The sequence below is a fragment of the Anomaloglossus baeobatrachus genome, chromosome 2 (genome assembly GCF_048569485.1).
Source record: "Anomaloglossus baeobatrachus isolate aAnoBae1 chromosome 2, aAnoBae1.hap1, whole genome shotgun sequence".
NCBI classification, from domain to species: domain Eukaryota; kingdom Metazoa; phylum Chordata; class Amphibia; order Anura; family Aromobatidae; genus Anomaloglossus; species Anomaloglossus baeobatrachus.
The window spans coordinates 245,281,235-245,299,980 of NC_134354.1; positions in this window are offsets into that span (position 1 = coordinate 245,281,235).

Genomic DNA, 18,746 nt, shown 5'->3' on the forward strand with positions numbered 1-18,746 from the left:
CAAGACGCAGAAGGCAGATAATGGCGTCCGTGAAGAAAATGTCCGGTTTTATAATGCAGGGACATGTGACATGCAGATCCTATCACACATGCCGTTGCTTCTCTGGCTCAAAGTCCACTTAGCTGTGTGTGTGTCTGGGATTGGCTGACATGCTGGCCCGCCCCACAAGACGCGCGCGCTTAGGGAAGGAAGACAAGAAAAAAAAAAAAAAAAATGGCGATCGCCATTATAGAAACAGCAGTGATCTGAAGGCGCTGTTCACGCACACTATACACTGAAATGTGATAATAGTTTGATTCACAGAGTGACTTACACTATTACAGCAGAAACCAAGCTAGGATTTAGCTGTTTTTTGGCTGCTAAAACCGTTCTCGAACGTTTCTAGAACTATCGAGCTTTTGCAAAAAGCTCGAGTTCTAGTTCGATCTAGAACATGCCCCAAAATCACTCGAGCCTAGAACTGGAGAACCACGAACCACGAACCGCGCTCAACTCTAGTGTCCACTCGCAATATCATGTAGAAGCGTGTGTTCGGGGCTTGGGGCTCTAGGTAGCTGGGTCCATATCATGTTGCGGACATTATCAGTCCTATGGCCATGCGGCTGGAGCTACCCCTGGGGCTTATTGCACGTAATGTGGTTCACAGGTCAGCGCTCAGGGTCTGCATGTAATGTAGGGTTGATAACAGCATTCCTTGCCAGCAAGCAGGCCAATTACCTGCACAGGTGTTTCCGGGCTGGGACCACTCCCAGTCCCTTTATATACCGTCTTTTACCAGCAGAGGGTGCCGGTTATTCTTGATTCATTTGGATGTTGGTCTTGGAGATGTAAGGAGCTGCTGAAACCTGTTGCTGTGTTGCTGATGTGGCTGAAGTCTTGGTACTGACTGCAGCAGTCTGTTGTGGTGTTTACCTTTCCCAGTGTGCTGTTTTAGTGCTGCGGTGAGATTAGTGTCCTTCACCTGCCCACTGCCTAGCCAGGGACTATTGTAGGGTCATCTCAGGGCTTCAGGTTATGACTCGGTGACAGGTAAGGAAACTGTTTAAGGATGGCTAGGAGTGCAGGGTACAGCGGCAGGTAAATGGAGGAGGTGTACATCATCCCTATCACTAGTGCTTGGGCCCACCATTGTTAAAGTGTCCCCAGTGTACCACTTGTTTGTCATTGTTTTACCCCTGTTTAGTGGTGTTGTTGGCTTCATACCGGAACTCCCCTAGTCCGTGCATGACAGTATAAGAGCCAGTGTCGTTCATTGCATGGTTTGCTCCCTTTCATTTAAAATAAGTTATTGAGTCAAATTCGCAGGGAGAATAGATGACAGGTGTGTGTCAATATCATGAAGCCGTGACATGGTGAATCTGTTGCTCAGACTATGCATTATAGGGGCATATGACCAGTAACATGGGAGAAGTAATAATGGAGTGAGCACTGCCCCATTATGCATGCATCACTGTCCAAGCAGGATAACAAATACATGAAGAGCATATTGGTACTGTAATTGAAAATCTTTACGTGTATAAATGGTCACAGTGTTATATAGAGGATCAACTGTTTGTAAAGTAGAATGAAAGGGGAGGGGGAGAAGAAAAGAGAAAGAATTGTTACTCAAATTACCCTTATTATATATAGAAAGCTCCTGGGTAACTGGCCATGTGAAACACATGATCATTTGCCCTGTGACGCACTCAATTACACTATTTAAACTCCCCAATACTGCGCTCATGAAACGCCGGTCAATGTTTTTTATTGCTTGCCCAATATAATGGCCAAAGGTAAGTATATGTATTTACATTATGATCTTATGATGCACTAATATCGATATATATGAATATGCAAATATTAGTAACAACAATATTTAATTTTTTTTTTACATATTATTGCATATTACTTGTGCGTTATATTAGTCAAAACAATATAACCTGTTGTTAATGCTGTATAGACAGGTTTATTTCATTAGAGGATCTGGGACTTTATTAATGGTGCCATAGCATTATGGGTAATATTAGGGGATTCAGTGTGATTCTTTTCCACTGAGTTTTGCTCCATGTCTCTTTACCAAATAGTGATCTACGGTAGTTGTTACTCTTTTTGTCCTATGTGATCAAGAACACTTAGATGTTTGAAATGCGTTGTGTTATGCTTTTAACCCTCTGTCACATACAATAGGACTGACATGCACATCTCTTTTACTTTCATTTCTCCTTCCTCACCAGATTGTGAGGAAATCCCCTCCCTCCAGGTAGTCTCCTGTCTCTAGCAGCTCTGTGAAACCTCATACCACAGTTGGATTGCAGAGCTTCAGGAGGACAGATATAACTGCGCTAATCTCTCAGGCTCATTGTATGTGAACATGTCACACTCAATAAGGTTGGTATTTTATGTTTTTATTCATCACATGCTCTGCAAGTGTAATTTTTCTGGGGAAACTTCAGGATCTAATTCTGATTGAATATGTGTTTAATAGTACTTAAGGTACCTTAAAATTAAGTTTGTTTCCATAAATTTTTTTGTAGAGTTTTTTTGACAGAGTCGAACTGGGGACTATTTGGCGGGAGTTTTGAAATGTTTGTCTTTCAGAGTTATTAGTTTTATGTTAAGTAAATGGGGTTTTTTTGCACCTGATTATGTGTAGTCTCTTTTATTACATCCCTATGAAGGTCACTGATCACTTTTAGAGCACTGAAATTGCAAACATTAGATATTATAGGTATTTTTCTAGCCTGCGCCTGACAGCTACATTGTATGTGAACTCGTTAGAACCGATATTGTATGTGACGGAGGGTTAACATGGAGATGGTGCCATTCTTTACCCTTTGGTGTGTGTTTTTTAACTATGATGAAATCAAGAAGGAACTTAGATTTTAAACGGTGCCAGATCTTCACCTTTTCCTTTTTTGGTCTTGTATGCAATCATTGGCCAGAATACAGAGAAAGGATTCTGAATTGCTTAGAATTGCTTTCGCATTGCATGTTTTCCTCCATAAATAATAAACTTGTTTAGATGTGTAAGAAAAAGTAACAATAATGATAAATAATGCTGCCCACATATTGTCACCTAGCTTCCTCTAATTGTGAGGAAGTCAGTTGGAAGATTAGCTATGTAGTAGGATGTTTTGGTAACATATGTCATAGGTGGCTGAAAAAAGCTTCTTGAATTTAACAAAGTTACAGGAAAATCTCGTTGAAAATAAAAATACCATCTGCTGTTTAGTTTACATGTAATATGGAAAGATTAACAGTAGATATAAGCATGTGAGGGATTAATTAGCTTTATTCATTCCCGATTGCACAGAAATTAGAAGCAAGGCTTTGACTCAGGGACCTCGACAACCAGAATCCCACAGTGAACTTGGTTAAGGTAGAGTGTGTCTTGAGTAGTATACATTAACATCTGTTAGCATGGGTCACTAACACAATGCCTACCCAGAACAATACGAGACTGGTCAATATTGCTGCATATATTTTGTAAAGACTTCACCTCCATGAATGCTAGAAAAGGCTTATGCAAATCAAAAAAGGTCCATGGAGCCTCTGTTAGAAATCTCAACACAGAAAATAGCAAGATATCCCTCTGGGAAAGACCTAGCCAAGAAGTGGCTCTTTTTAAGGAGACCACCATAACCACCATATTAAGTTGCATTTTTAGTCAATATCCAACTCTTTGACGAGTTTATAGATATGACAAGGGAAATACCAAGGCCAGGTATCCATCCACAGACAGCTGTTTCGGGGTATTGCCCCTCATCAGTGTGGAGTAGGATTCTGGCTAGGTGGGAGCAATGCCTAGTAGACCAGCAAGACAAAACAATCAGTGATCTCGGGGAGACCAGCTAGAGAAAACACTGCCGGCAGCCAGCAAAGGCGCTCAACATAGTGAAATCCTAGGTGCATTGCCCTCTCGGAAGTATTCAAATCAAAAATCATAGATCAGTGATTGGTTTTTTTTTGCTAATCTACTAGGCTTGCTCCCACCTAGCCAGAATCCTACTCCACACTGATGAGGGGCAATACCCCGAAACAGCTGTCTGTGGATGGATACCTGGCCTTGGTATTTCCCTTGTCATATCTTTAAACTCATCAAAGAGTTAGATATTGACTAAAAAGTAGAGATGAGCAAACCAGCCGTGGTTCAGCTTGAGTTCGGTTCGTCGAACGGAGGTCTCGTTCGAGTTCAGTTCGGCGAACCGAACTCGAACCAATAGGATATAATGGGAGGCAATCACAAACACATAAAAACGCATTATAAATGTACACATACAGTTAATAAACATTGCCATAACACTTACCGGTCCCCGCGATCCCTCCTGCACTCTGTCTCCTGCCGCTATTCCATCCGATGATCGCTGAATCCTCCCGGTAACCAGCACTGCCAGCAGTGATGCAGGACCTATCGTGACATCATAATAGCCATGTGACCAGTCACATGGCTATTATCTCATTGGCTACAGACTGGTCACATGACTATGACGCGTCATGTAGGACCTGTCATTGCACTCTCCGGTACACGGTGCACATTTGTGTATCGCCGTGTACCGGTGACATGCTCTAGCACACGGTCGACTCCCCGTTCCGTTAGGGACTGGCTGACACAGCCGGTCATTAACGGAGATCACCGTTGCCATAGCAACGCAGTTAGCGGTGACGTCACCGCTAACCGCGGCTCCGGGAATCACATGATCGGAGCCCTGTTGCTAGGGTAACGCGTCTGTCAGCGTTACCGCTGTTACCGCTAGCAGCACTGATCTCTCACGGAGTGAAGGCTGCACGGGAAGCAGCGTCTTCCCCCATGCAGCAGTGATGTAGCAGAGCTGCATTTGTTGAACGAGAAAGACAGAAGACCATGGATCGTGGAGGGCTGACAGGGGGTAATAAAGATGGAGTCTCTAATGTGTCTGTGTATTTATTTCTATTAAAGTATTTTTTCTCTGTGTGGTGTTTTTTTTTAACCCTTTATTGGAGATTCTTAATGGCCGGGTCAAACGTGCCTGACATTAAGAATCTCTGGCTTAATACTGGCTAGTAAAACAAAGCCAGTATTAACTCATGATTACCCAGCAAGCCACCTGGCTCCAGGGCTGTTGGAAGAGTTGGATAAAGCGCCAGATGATGGCACTTCTATGAGAGCGCCATTTTCTGGGGCGGCTGCGGACTGAAATTCGCAGCAGAGGCGCCCAGAAACCTCGGGCTAACCTGTGCTGCGTATTCCAATCCCCAGCTGCCTAGTTGTACCTGGCTGGACACAAAAATGAGGCGAAGCCCACGTCATTTGTTTTTTAATTATTTCATGAAATAAGTGAAATAATTAAAAAAAAACGGGCTTCCCTATATTTTTGGTTCCCAGCCGGGTACAAATAGGCAACTGGGGGTTGGAGGCAGCCCGTGGCTGCCTGCTGTACCTGGCTAGCATACAAGAATATGGCGAAGCCCACGTCATTTTTTTGGTGGGCAAAAAACTTCTGCATACAGTCCTGGATGGCGTATGCTGAGCCTTGTAGTTCTGCAGCTGCTGTCTGCTCTTCTCCATACAGACAGACAGCAGCTGCGGAACTACAAGGCTCAGCATACTCCATCCAGGACTGTATGCAGAAGTTTTTTGCCCCCTGAAAAAATTATGTGGGCTTTGCGATATTTTTGTATGCTAGCCAGGTACAGCAGGCAGGTACGGCTGCCCCCAACCCCCAGTTGCCTATTTGTACCCGGATGGGAACCAAAAATAATTTTTTTATTATTTCATGAATTTCATGAAATAATTAGAAAACAAATGACGTAGGCTTTGCCCCATTTTTGTGTCCAGCCAGGTACAACTAGGCAGCTGGGGAATGGAATCCGCAGCACAGGTTGGCCTGAGCTTTCTGGGCCCCACTGCTGCGAATTGCAGTCTGTAGCTGCCTCAGAAAGTGGCACTTTCATAGAAGCGCCATCTTCTGGCCTCTGTATCCAACTCTTCCAGCACCTGCCTGCTATAGCTGGCTAGCATACAAAAATATGGCGAAGCTCACGTCCTTTTTTTGTAGTTTTTTGGCAAAAAAAAATAAAAAATGCTTCCCTGGATTTTCCATTGCCAGTTAAAGTAACACCAAGCAAGTGGGGGTTAGCAGCCAGTAGCTGCTTGGATTACCCTTAGCTAGCAATACAAAAAATGCAGCGGGAGCCCATATATATTTTTTTAATTATTTATTTAAATAACTAAAAACAAAATGGGCTTCCCTGTATTTTGATTGCTGGACATCACAGTGCTGTAAAAATAAATCTTTAAAAAAAATGACGTAGCGCTCCGCGGTATTTTTGATTTTCAGCGCAGATAAAGCAGACAGCTATGGGTTGCCACCCCCATCTGCCTGCCGTTACCTTGGTTGGCAATCAAAATACAGGGAAGCCCATTCATTTTTTCTATTTAAAAAATAGTTAAAAAAAAAAATGACGTTGGGTCCCCCCATTTTTGATAGCCAGCTAGGGTAAAGCAGACGGCTGTAGCCTGAAAACCACAGCTGGCAGCTTTACTGTGGTTGGGGATCCAATGTGGAGGTCCCCCCAGGCTCTTTTTTTAGAATTATTTTATAAATATTAATAAATGCACAAAAAAGTAGGGTCCCCCCCAAATTGGATCACCAGCCAATGTAAAGCGGACAGCTGTGGTCTGGTATTCTCAGGGTGGGAAGGTCCATAATAGTTTTTGGGCCTTCACAGCCTAAAAATAGCAGGCCGCAGGCACCCCAGACGTGGCGCATCCACTAGATGCGCCAATCCTTGCGCTTCACCCCAGCTTATCCCGTGCCCTGATGCAGTGGCAAACAGGGTAATAAATGGGGTTGATACTAGCTGTAAAGTCACCTGAGATCAAGCCCAGCAGTTTGTGATGTCATAGCGTCTATTAGATACCCAACATCATAAACTGTCAGTACTAACAAAAAAAAAAATCGACAAAAGAAATTTATTTGAAAAAACAGTCCCCAAAACATTTCCTCTTTCACCAATTTATTGTAAGAAAAAAAATAAAGGGGTCCCACGACGACTCTGGACCGTCTAGAATATGGGGGGGAGACACTCAGGGAACGTATCCCCCATTTTCTAGGAGTGCGGACCCTTCATGTGAGGAGTGTGGGTGCAATGAATCTGCACTCACTATCCCCGGGTCCACAGCAGCAGAGTCCATGTCGTAATGGTTGCTACCAAAGCTGCAATGCCCTGCTCATGAGGTAAGGGCATGCCTAATCAGGAGAACTATTCTACATTTCCAAATATTGGTATTTGCTGATATTATTGCTATTCCACCTACTATATATTGGGGATAGGATCTTGGAGATGGAATACCCCTTTAAGTCCAGTTATCCAGCTGAATGAATACTTAACAACAGAGCTCGCTATTTAGATGTGTTTTCTTCTGGCGTATAACGGACTCTCATGTTTGGTAGTCGTTCAGCAGGGAAACTATAAAAGCAAATCCCTCCATTTGGAAATGTAGTATATAGCTCTCCTGATCAACTAAGTTCCTTACCTCATGAGCAGGGCATTGCAGTAATAATAATAATTTATTCATTTATATAGCGTTATTAATTCCATAGCGCTGTATGTCTTTGGAGTGTGGGAGGAAACCAGAGTACCCGGAGGAAACACATGCAAACACGGGGAGAACATACAAACTCCTTGCAGATGGTGTCCTTGGTGAGAATTGAACCCAGGACCTCAGCGCTGCAAGACTGCAGTGCTAACCACTGAGCCACCGTGCTGCCCATTTAGCTTACAGATGCATAACCACCACTCACTGTGTCTGAACACAGGAAGCTGAGCTGACAGCCGCTTTGTGCATGCGGCAGCGTCTATTGTGAAGGAGAGGGCCGTGGGGGGATCAACGCTGCACAGGTACCGTGGGACACCGGGGAACACCAGTGGGGTTATAGGGGGTGACCTGGCAGGGCCTGGGGAGGAGTTTTCTGTCGCATGTGTCATGGCACATGCAAAAGAAATCAGAGGAGTAGGGTGAATGCGGCCAGCGCGCTGCTGTGCGCGCGGCCATCTTGGATTTCTGGAAGGGCATCAGGGGGGGCACTTTGGCGACACCGGGGGACCGGAGGGGCCCAGTTAGGAGATTTATCATGTTTGTTCATGCCAGATGGGAGATAAATAATTTTTTACCGGCGCTGTCATTTACTGTAACGTGATCATCGGTATACGGTGTATACCTGTGATCACGTGAGCGGGGACCGGAAAAACCGTCCTGAATCATGATCTCCAGGGTCTCAGCTAGCCCTGAAACCCCGGAGATTTTCTGACTCTGGGGGGCGCTATTCACTTATTTAGGCCTGCTGTTTATAAACGGCAGATCAGAATACGGCTACATTCACACGACCGATCCATTTTTGTGGTCTGCAAAAAACAGTCCGTTTTTTTTCACGGGTGCATCCGTGTGGCATCCGTTTCCGTTCCGTAGACGGTCCTTATGTCATCTGTTTGTCATCCGTGTGCCTTCCGTTTTTTTTTGTGTACTGCAAAAAAACCGAAGGAGGGAAAATACATAAATTTACCTAGGATCCATAGCTTCATCCTACATGAGGAGGTCACATGTTCACTCCAGTGCCATTTTCTACTGCTTTTCACAGCGTAGAGTGCTCTGGTGATTTTCCTGTGCTTGTACACTTCATATCAGTCTTTTCTGTCATTATAATGGCAGAAAGACACATAATGTCCCACTCTCCTGCATTTTGTAATTTTGCACCCTTTGGTGCCTTTCATGTGGCACTAAGGGGTGCTTAGCTTTGTATTTAGCCAAAAAAATGAAAAAATGAAAAAAAAAATGACGTAAGGTTCCCCCTATTTTTGTAGCCAGCTAGGGTAAAGCAGACGGCTGCAGCCTGCAGGCCACAGCTGGCAGCCTCACCTTGGCTGGTAATCCAAAACTGAGGGCACCCCACGCTGTTATTTTAAATTAAATAAATAATTTAAAAAAAAAACACGTAGGGGTCCCCCCAAAATTGGATCACCAGCCAAGGTAAAGCAGACAGCTGGGGTCTGATATTCTCAGACTAGGGAGGTCCATGGTTATTGGACTCTCCCCAGCCTAAAAATAGCAGGCCGCAGCTGCCCCAGAAGTGGCGCATCCATTAGATGCGCCAATCCTGGTGCTTCACCCCAGCTCATCCCGCGCCCTGGTGCGGTGGCAAACGGGGTAATATATGGGGTTAATACCAGATGTGTAATGTCACCTGGCACCAAGCTCTGGGGTTGGTGAGGTCAGGCGTCTATCAGATACCCGACATCACCAACCCAGTCAGTAATAAAAAAAATAGACGACAAACACATTTTTATTTGAAAAAATATTCCCCAATACATTCCCTCTTTAACCAATTTATTAGAAAGAAAAACAAATCCAGGTCTGCTGTAATCCAAGGGGTTGCCATGACGATCTACACTGTCCCAGTCAATGAAGAGCAGGATGTTCCCCATTGGCTGGGAGAGCAATTCAGTGACCTGAGCTAACATCAATGGGTCAGCCCAGGTCACTGCAGGGGATGACAAGTGCTTCTGTCAGCGAGGCACATTACCTGCGCTGATCTCCTGCACACTGAATCATCTTCACAGCCAAGTATCGCGAGCGGCCCGTGACGTCACCGCTAGTCAGTCTCGGGTCGGAAGCGAGAGAAGGTGATGTGACAAGCGGCGGCCATGGAGGACAGTGACAGCGCTGAGGTCGGGACTTCATCGCCGCAGGTAAGCCGAGTGGGACCATGTGTGCAGAGTGCCAGGTGGGTGGAGCATACCGGGACCATGTGTGCAGAGTGACAGGTGGGCGGAGCCTAGCGGGGTAATGTGTGCAGAGTGCCAGGTGGGCGGAGCCTAGCGGGACCATGTGTGCAGAGTGACAGGTGGGCGGAGCCTAGCGGGGGTAATGTGGGCGGAGCCTAGCGGGACCATGTGTGCAGAGTGTCAGGTGGGCGGAGCCTAGCAGGGTAATGTGTGCAAAGTGACAGGTGGGCGGAGCCTAGCGGGACAATGTGTGCAGAGTGCCAGGTGGGCGGAGCATACCGGGACCATGTGTGCAGAGTGACAGGTGGGCGGAGCCTAGCGGGACTATGCGTGCAGAGTGCCAGGTAGGCGGAGCCTAGCGGGACCATGTGTTCAGAGTGACAGGTGGGCGGGGCCTCGCGGGACCATGTGTGCAGAGTGACAGGTGGGCGGAGCCATGTGTGCTGGCGGCGGAGTGCGAAGTGGGTGGAGCCTAGCGGGGTCATCTGGCGCTGAGGACGTCAGTGTCGTGGACTGCTTGGCTGGGGACAGGTGAGTGAGTGAGTGTGTGTGTGTGTGTGTGTGTGTGTGTGTGTACATTCCGCTTGCAGGAGGGGGCGGAGTGAGCTGGGCGGGGAAGTGTGGGCTTCCTGCACGTAACTAGCATAAATATCGGGTTACTAACCAAAGCGCTTTGCTTGGATACCCGATGTTTATCTTGGTTACCAGCTTCTGGCAGGCTGCCAGCGATGGCTCCTGCACACTGTAGCTGTAAAAAGCCCTGCTTTTTGCTGCTAGAATCGTTCTCGAACGTAACTAGAACTATCGAGCTTTAGCAAAAAGCTCGAGTTCTAGTTCGATCTAGAACAGCCCCCAAAATCACTCGAGCCGCGAACTGTAGAACCGCGAACCGCGCTCAACTTTACTAAAAAGGTCACTTAATATGGTGGTTATTGTGGTCTCCTTAAAAAGAGCCACTCCTTGGCTAGGTCTTTCCCTAGGGATATCTGGGCATTTTTCTGTGTTGAGACTTCTAACAGAGGCTCCACGGACCTTTTTTGATTTGCATACTTCCAAGGGGGCAATGCACCTAAGATTTCACTGTGTTGAGCACCTTTGCTGGCTGCCGGCAGTGTTTTCTCTGGCTGGTCTCCCTGAGATCAGTGATTGTTTTGTCTTTCAGAAAAGGCTTATGGTCATATTTCAATGACCTTTGGTGTGCTTGGCAGCAATAGGAAGTTGGCAATACTGTCTAAGGTGGGCTTTGCACACTACGACATCGCAGGTGCGATGTCGGTGGGGTCAAATTGAAAGTGACGCACATTCGGCATCGCATGCGACATCATACTGTGTAAAGCCTAGATGATACGATTAATGAGCGTAAAATCGTCGTAATCGTATCATCAGTGCAGCGTCGGTGTAATCCATAATTACGCTGACGTGACGGTCCGATGTTGTTCCTCGCTCCTGCGGCAGCACACATCGCTGTGTGTGAAGTCGCAGGAGCGAGGAACATCTCCTACCGGTGTCACCGCGGCTTCCGTAGGATATGCGGAAGGAAGGAGGTGGGCAGGATGTTTACATCCTGCTCATCTCCGCCCCTCCGCCGCTATTGGCCGCCTGCCGTGTGACGTTGCTATGACGCCGCACGACCCGCCCCCTTAGGAAGGAGGCGGGTCGCCGGCCAGAGCGACGGTCGCAGGGCAGGTGAGTGCGTGTGAAGCTGGCGTAGTGATAATGTTCGCTACGCCAGCTATCACACGATATCGCACCTGCGACAGGGGCGGGGACTATCGCGTGCGACATCGCAGCATCGGCTTGCGATGTCGCAACGTGCAAAGCCGCCCTAAGTAAAATGCCTATAATGTGACCTCAGTTACAGAGTTTGATGTAAAAACTCTCACGTGTCCAGTTCCAGTCATCTTTTCAGAGTTGAGACAAGTGTTATCACTTGATAGAACTTAAGCAGCAATATAGGTGGTGTACTTTTTATCCAGGTTTCAATTGTGACCACTGTAACTGCTACTGTTATGCCAAATTAATCCTAATGTAAAAGGGATTGTTTCAGTTTGGCCAGTTTTCTTATGGATAGATGATAACTTGATTGGGTTTTGACAGTTGAGATTCCTATAAAGCAAACTTTCAAAAGGGGTTTGACCACCTGTGATAAGCTATCATTAGAGATGAATGGATCTATGGATGTTATGGTTCACCGGATTTGGCCGTACTTTAGTTAATAGTTTGTTTTGGAACCAAGACTTGACCTTAACTTGTTACCGGAACTCTATGCAAGTCAACAGAGACCAGAACTAATGGGCTTGACACAAGTAACGTGTATAATGGAAGTCAATAATTGGGCAGTTTCGCTCTCTGCCCATATACAGCCAACCATAAACAGAGTTTACCTGCGAGAAGGAGGATGTGTTTTTTTGTACACACTGCATTGAAAAATGTTACCTCAGTTAAAGCCATTCAGAGACTGCAAGTGGCTCTCACTTGGCCAGACAGAGTGTACCCAAGTGGAAATGGACTTTGTTTAAAAAAAAAAACCCAAAAACATGCTCAGGTTCCCGCCCCGGACAACCAGTGGTCAGTACAAACCCCGACTTTTACAGTTCAAGTTCGCTCATTTCTAGTTATCATCTATCTATAAGATAGTTTATAACATGTTGGGTTAAAACATTTTTAACTCTTTTAGTTAATGAACATTATTATTATACACCGCAGATAGATGACAACTAACTACATTTTTTGGTTACCAACTTTGTAACTATCCTTATACTATGTTACTTTTTTGGAATTTGTTCATACAATTATTAGTGCATTTAACAACTTATTTTCTCTCTGTAACTTAATTCAAAGAAGAATATGAACAAACTATTTAAACACAAATAAGATTTACTTCTCAGGCTCAAAAAAATTATAGTTCACATAAGTTACAATATTTTCAACACATTTAGACTTATCTGGTGGTTACAACATTTACTACAAAAATTCCAAAGAACTTTAGGTATAGCACAAATCCAGCATGTTACTTTTTCATTGCACGGCTGGAGTGGTGCTTTAAATCTAAGACCCCTGCCCCCTACATTATACTTACCTCCAGGGGCTTCAGGATTTTTTGGCGCCACTCCTGTCCCGCGGTGCCATCTTGTGACTGTAATTTCTGACTGAAGTTAAACGTTACATATCAATGAAGGTCACAATACAACTCTATAAGAGCCAGAATGAGGCTCTCAGGGAGATGTATTGATTCAGGACCTCCAGGCGCTCCACCAAATACCGGAGCTGCCGACAGGTCGCAAATCTCTGAAGCCCGTTGAAGCAATGATGATAGAAAATGAAGCCGCCAGAAGGTGAGTATAAAACAGGGGTCAGGGGACATAAATTTCAAGCACTACTCCAGCAGTGCAGTAAAAATACCACCAGAGTGATGCTTTAAAAATACTTTTTCTGCCTTAAGGGGGTGTTACATGCAGTGATATCGCTAGCGATATCGCTGGTGAAAGCACCCGCCCCCGTCGTTTGTGCATCATGGGAAAATCGCTGCCCGTGGCGCACAATATTGTTACTCCCCGTCACACGTACTTACCTGGCTAGGGACGTCGCTGTTGCCGGCGAACTGCCTCCTTTCTAAGGAGGCGGTTCGTTCGGCGTCACAGCGGCGTCACTAAGCGGCCGCCCAATATAAGCGGAGGGGCGGAGATGAGCAGGACGTAACATCCCGCCCACCTCCTTCCTTCCTTGTTGCCGTAAGCTGTACTTCGTCGCTCCCGAGGTGTCACACATAGCGATGTGTGCTGCCTCGGGAACGACGAACAACCTGCGTGATCATCATTCGACGATTTTTTGAAAAGGAACGACATGTCAACGATGGATGGTTTGGTGAGTATTTTCCATCGTTAAGGGTCATTCCTTGCTGTCACATGCAACAATGTCGCTAACGATGCCGGATTTGCGTCACGGAATCCGTGACCCCGGCAATATTTCGTTAGATACGTCACTGCGTGTGACGGGGCCTTAAGGCACATCTTAAGAGTCTCAGCCACTTGGTGCCTCCCTTTTGTTTAACTTATCTGCTTGGATTAACCCTAGAACACGCAACCATAGAAAACAAGTGACCTAGCAGGCCTGCAAAGCCCCAGGTATGCGTTTTTTGGACACTTGTTATGGAGATTGTTTTTTTTTTTTCTCTGCATGGAGTATTTCCATGCTTGTGGCATCTATACAAAAAACATTTAATGTGTCCTCTTTATTTTCACTGTGAGGAAATAAGGAAATCTTAGAGGATTGAGATGTATACAACAGACATTTCATATGCTTTCCAATTATCAAAGTTTTACCTGTACTGCCTAATATCATCTAATACATCAGCTTTACGCAGAAATAGTTCTATGCATTTTCACTCTGTTCAGCTCCACAAGGTCAAGCAGTTAATGAATGGCAAAGCTGAGCCATGAAAAATGGATCTTAATGAAGTGTAACCTAGGGTAATAAAGCTATGAGCACCCTGCAATACCAAACAAGCTTTCTAATAAGATTTGCAATTATCCTCTGTAATATCTATGCAGACAACCCTGTACAGAAATGTTCAGCACCACGGACAGAGGCACAATTAGTCCGCAGGAGTTGCCTGCCTCCCTTAATTCATCCAGCAAACTGTTTATTGATGGAAGGCTTAAGCAGTAATAATGGGCATTTATCTGAGTTAGTCAATACCATGTGCTTTGTGCACAACAGCAAACCCCCTAACAAAATGAAACAGATGTCAAACAGACAGAAATATAAAATGGTCTGTGGTTATGAAGTAATGATGTCTCGATATGAAGAATAATTTCATTTTGGCAAAGCACAGGCAGGGGAGTGAATACTGTGCAAAGAATAAAAAAGCAGTAATATCCCAATTCAACTCAGAAATAAGTGAATGTGGGAAAAGCAGGCATCTGAATGATCTTTGTTTATACTAAACTATGATTCAGTTCAAATTTCTTCATCGCAGTGATATGGACGTTTTTCCTTACTAGAGCGAATACTTTGAAAATAAATGATTCAGGATACTGTGTAAATATATATAAATAAATACACCAAAAAATGCCATGCTCAGAAATAAACTCAGGGTCACAATATGTCGTTCCCTGGTTTCAGTACAAACTCCATGTAGAACATTAACTTAAAGACGAAGAAAAGGAGTATATACTGCAAAAGTAAGAAAAACAATATTAGGGTACTTTCACACTTGTGTACAGAGCAGTCCATCACTATGGAGAATAGCGCAGTCCGTTAACGCACTGCGCTATTCTCCATAGACTTATATAGACGACACACTATAACGCAAGTGTCAGTGTTGTATCCGCTGGATGACGCAGCGTCGTTATTTTGACACTGCGTCGGGCGGAACGAACGCAGCATGTAACGTTTTTTAGAGCAGCGGAAAGCTTTATTTTTCACTGCGCATGCTCTTTTTTTTTTTAATCACAGAAACTTTATTTTGTTTTTCGGTGGCCGAACATTCAGCTGAGCGCCCGGCCGCCGGCATGTGAGAGCGATCAGCTGAGCGCCAGGCCGCCGGCATGTGGCAGCTCTCACCTGAGCGCCCGGCCGCCGGCATGTGAGAGCAATCAGCTGAGCGCCAGGCCGCCGGCATGTGACAGCTCTCAGCTGAGCGCCCGGCCGCCGGCATGTGAGAGCGCTCAGCTGAGCGCCCGGCCGCCGGCTATTGAGAGCGATCAGCTGAGCGCCCGGCCGCCGGGTGATCAGCTGATCGTTCACAATAGTCTGCTGCCAGTAAAACTGTAAAGAAGAAAAAAACAAACAAAAAGAAAAAAGGTTTCCATTGTTTTGTACCATCCGTTGCATCCGTTGTGCTATTATTTGCAACGCATCTGTTGCATCCGTTACACAATGCAATGCAGCGGATGCCGTTCAATGTAAGTGTGAAACTAGCCTTAGATAGTTAAAAACATGGGATGACAATAATCAAGGAGAAAAGATGGATTAGAAGGTAAAACCACTCAGGTTGCTCTTAGAGAAAACTAACTGAAATATGAAACCATGTAAAAACTAGGGTATTAACCATCATAGTATCAAAGTGTGCCTCCCCATGATTGAACTGTATTGAATACAGCTAAACACTCGTCGGTGCGCTTTACTGCTTGGTTGCCGCACTTACCATCTAATCTCCATCCCCTCTCCACAGGTATGTTCTATTATGGACAATTGTGCAAGCATGCCCTGATTTATTTTTCTACCAATTGGGCTGATTTATTTACATTGGGTTTGGGTTAACCAACTCGGGTACTCTGAGACACACTCTGATGGTTAATATACTAGCTTTTCTCATTGGCACACATTGTGGAATATAGATTATATATATATATATATATATATATATATATATATACACATATATACACACACTAGAAGGTGGCCCGATTCTACGCATCGGGTATTCTAGAATTTACGTATTGTGTAGTTAATGTATGATTTTTGTTATATATATCGATGTTGTTGTGTGTAGTTTCCAGTGTTTGTGTAGGGCGCTGTAAATGTTCTGGGTGTTGTCTGGGTGTGGGAGTGTGTGGAAGCGGTGTTGTTTGTGTGTTGCGTTGTGTGTGTTGAGTTGTTTGTGGAGCGCTGTGTGTCTGTAGCGTTGTGTGTGTGTGGTGCTGTGTGTGTTGCACGGTTTGTGTGTGTGTGTGTGTGTGTAGGGTGCGTGTGTGTGTTTTGGGGGAGGTATGTTTTGTGCAATGTGTGTGTTGCGCGGTATGTGCATATATTTGTGTGTGCCGCGGTGTTTGTGTGTTGTGTGTGCAGCATTGTCTGTGTGTGTGTGGGTGTCTGTAGGGCGGTGTTTGTAGTTCCCAGTGTGTCTGTGGTGTGTTGTGTGAGGTGCGTGTGTGGCAATGTGTGTGTGTTTTGAGGAGAGGTGTGCACCCCCCATCGTAGTCCACCTCCCATGCTGCCCCTCCCTCGTGCTCCTTCCCCCATGCTGCACCCCCCATCGTGCTCCATCCCCCATGCTGCACTCCCCATCGTGTTCCATCCCCCATGCTGCACACGCCCCATCGTGCTCCATCCCCCATGCTGCGCACCCCCCATCGTGATTCATCCCCCCATTCTGGGCACCCCCCATCGTGGTCCAACCCCCATGCTGCACCCCCCATCGTGCTCCATCCCCCATGCTGCACCCCCCATCATGCTCCATCCCCCATGCTGCATTCTCCATCATGCTCCATCCCCCATGCTGCGAACCCCTCAGAGAGGAGTATAATAGGAGGATTATAATAGGAGGAGTATAATGGGAGGAGTAGTCCTGGGGAAAGAGGAGTATAATGGGAGGAGTTGTCCTGGGGGGGAGGTGTACAGGTGCCCAACGTGTGCGGGGGGAGTGGCCAAGCGGGCATAGTTTGAGGGGGGCGTGGCCGAGCGGGCATAGTGTGAGGGGGCGTGGCCTAGTGGGCATAGTTTGAGGGGCGTGGCCGAGCGGGCATAATGTGAGGGGGCGTTGCCTAGTGGGCATAGTGTGAGGGGGTGTGGCCTAGCGGGCATAGTGTGACGAGGCATGGCCCAGCAGGCATCGTGTGCGGGGGCGTGGCCTAGCAGGCATCACGAGCGGGGGGCATAGCCTAGTGGGAATCGCGTGTGGGGGCGTGGCCTAGCGGGCATCACGTGCAGGGGGCGTGAACTAGCGGCATCACATGCGGGGGTGTGGCCTAGCGGGCATCGCGTGGGGAGGGCGGGCCTGGCCAAACGGTTAATCCATGCGGGGGGCGGGGCCAGACCGAGCCGATCGGCCAATCCGTATGGAGGGGCGGGGCCAGGCCGAGCCCAGCGGCCAATCCGAGGTTGTCACTGTTAGGACACAATGTCACTGTAACGACACAATTTTGGAGCAAGACAGACAGACAGAATAAGGCAATTATATATATATATATATATATATATATATATATCTTTTACTATCACCACAGCATTTTACCTAGGGTTTTCTAACATCTATTTATTATAGCCGATTAGAGCCAGCCTGGCCACCCAATTATGGTTTCATATTTTGGTCAGTTTTTTCTAATAGCAACCTGAGTGGTTTTACCTTTTAGTCCATCTCTTCACCTTGATTACTGTCATCCCATGTTTTAACTATCTAATATTGTCTCAATAAAGTTTTTGTTACGTTTGTACCATATATTCTTTTCTTCATCTTTAAGTTACTGTGAAAATATGCAGGATGTCATATTAACGCCATCACCTTCTATAGTAATGCAGACAAATTAAAAAAGATCAATTTCATATTAAGAAAATCTGATTTTTGTTAAGCTATACGTATTTGATCCCAGGTTATTTGACAAAGTATGGAAGGTCTTCTTGCATTGTGTTCTTATAGTCTTCAAGAGCTGCAAGGGACCAGTCAAATATCACTTCTTCACCTAAAACTATATTTTCCCAACCTGTGGGAACCATATGAGCCACTAATGTGTAGCTAGTGACAGTCTGTTAGCTCAATGCGTTAGTGCCACATCTATCTGATGACTGAAAGTGTTTTAGCATGGCAAAAATAGAAAGCTAAATGCTCACCCAGATTGTAAGGAGCTACGAAAAGGCTGTGGAAGTAAAGCAGCTGTTTTTTCCTTGAAGTTGGTAACGGCATCACATTATCCATTAGTTTTTTCTGCACTCTTGTCTCTCTTTGCCATTGGCCACATCCCAGCTGCTTTCTCCCATTGAACTATCAAATTATCTAGTATTAACGCCAGCGTCGGACTGGCTACCGGATGAATCTCCAGTAATGCCAGGCCTGGATTCAGTTACCTGCATTGCACTCCGGAGCTCTCACCTGAGCTCCAGAGTGCAGCCTAGACGGCACCGCGAGCGCCGAGTGATTAATTCCCCGGCGATTGCGGTTCAGTTCATGACACCTACAGACATCCCGGGCTGATCTCCGGTGCTCTCACCTGAACTCCGGATTACAGCCTGGACTGTCCGCAGCTGTTATGAACTGAACTGCAATCGCCGGGGAATCAATCACTCGG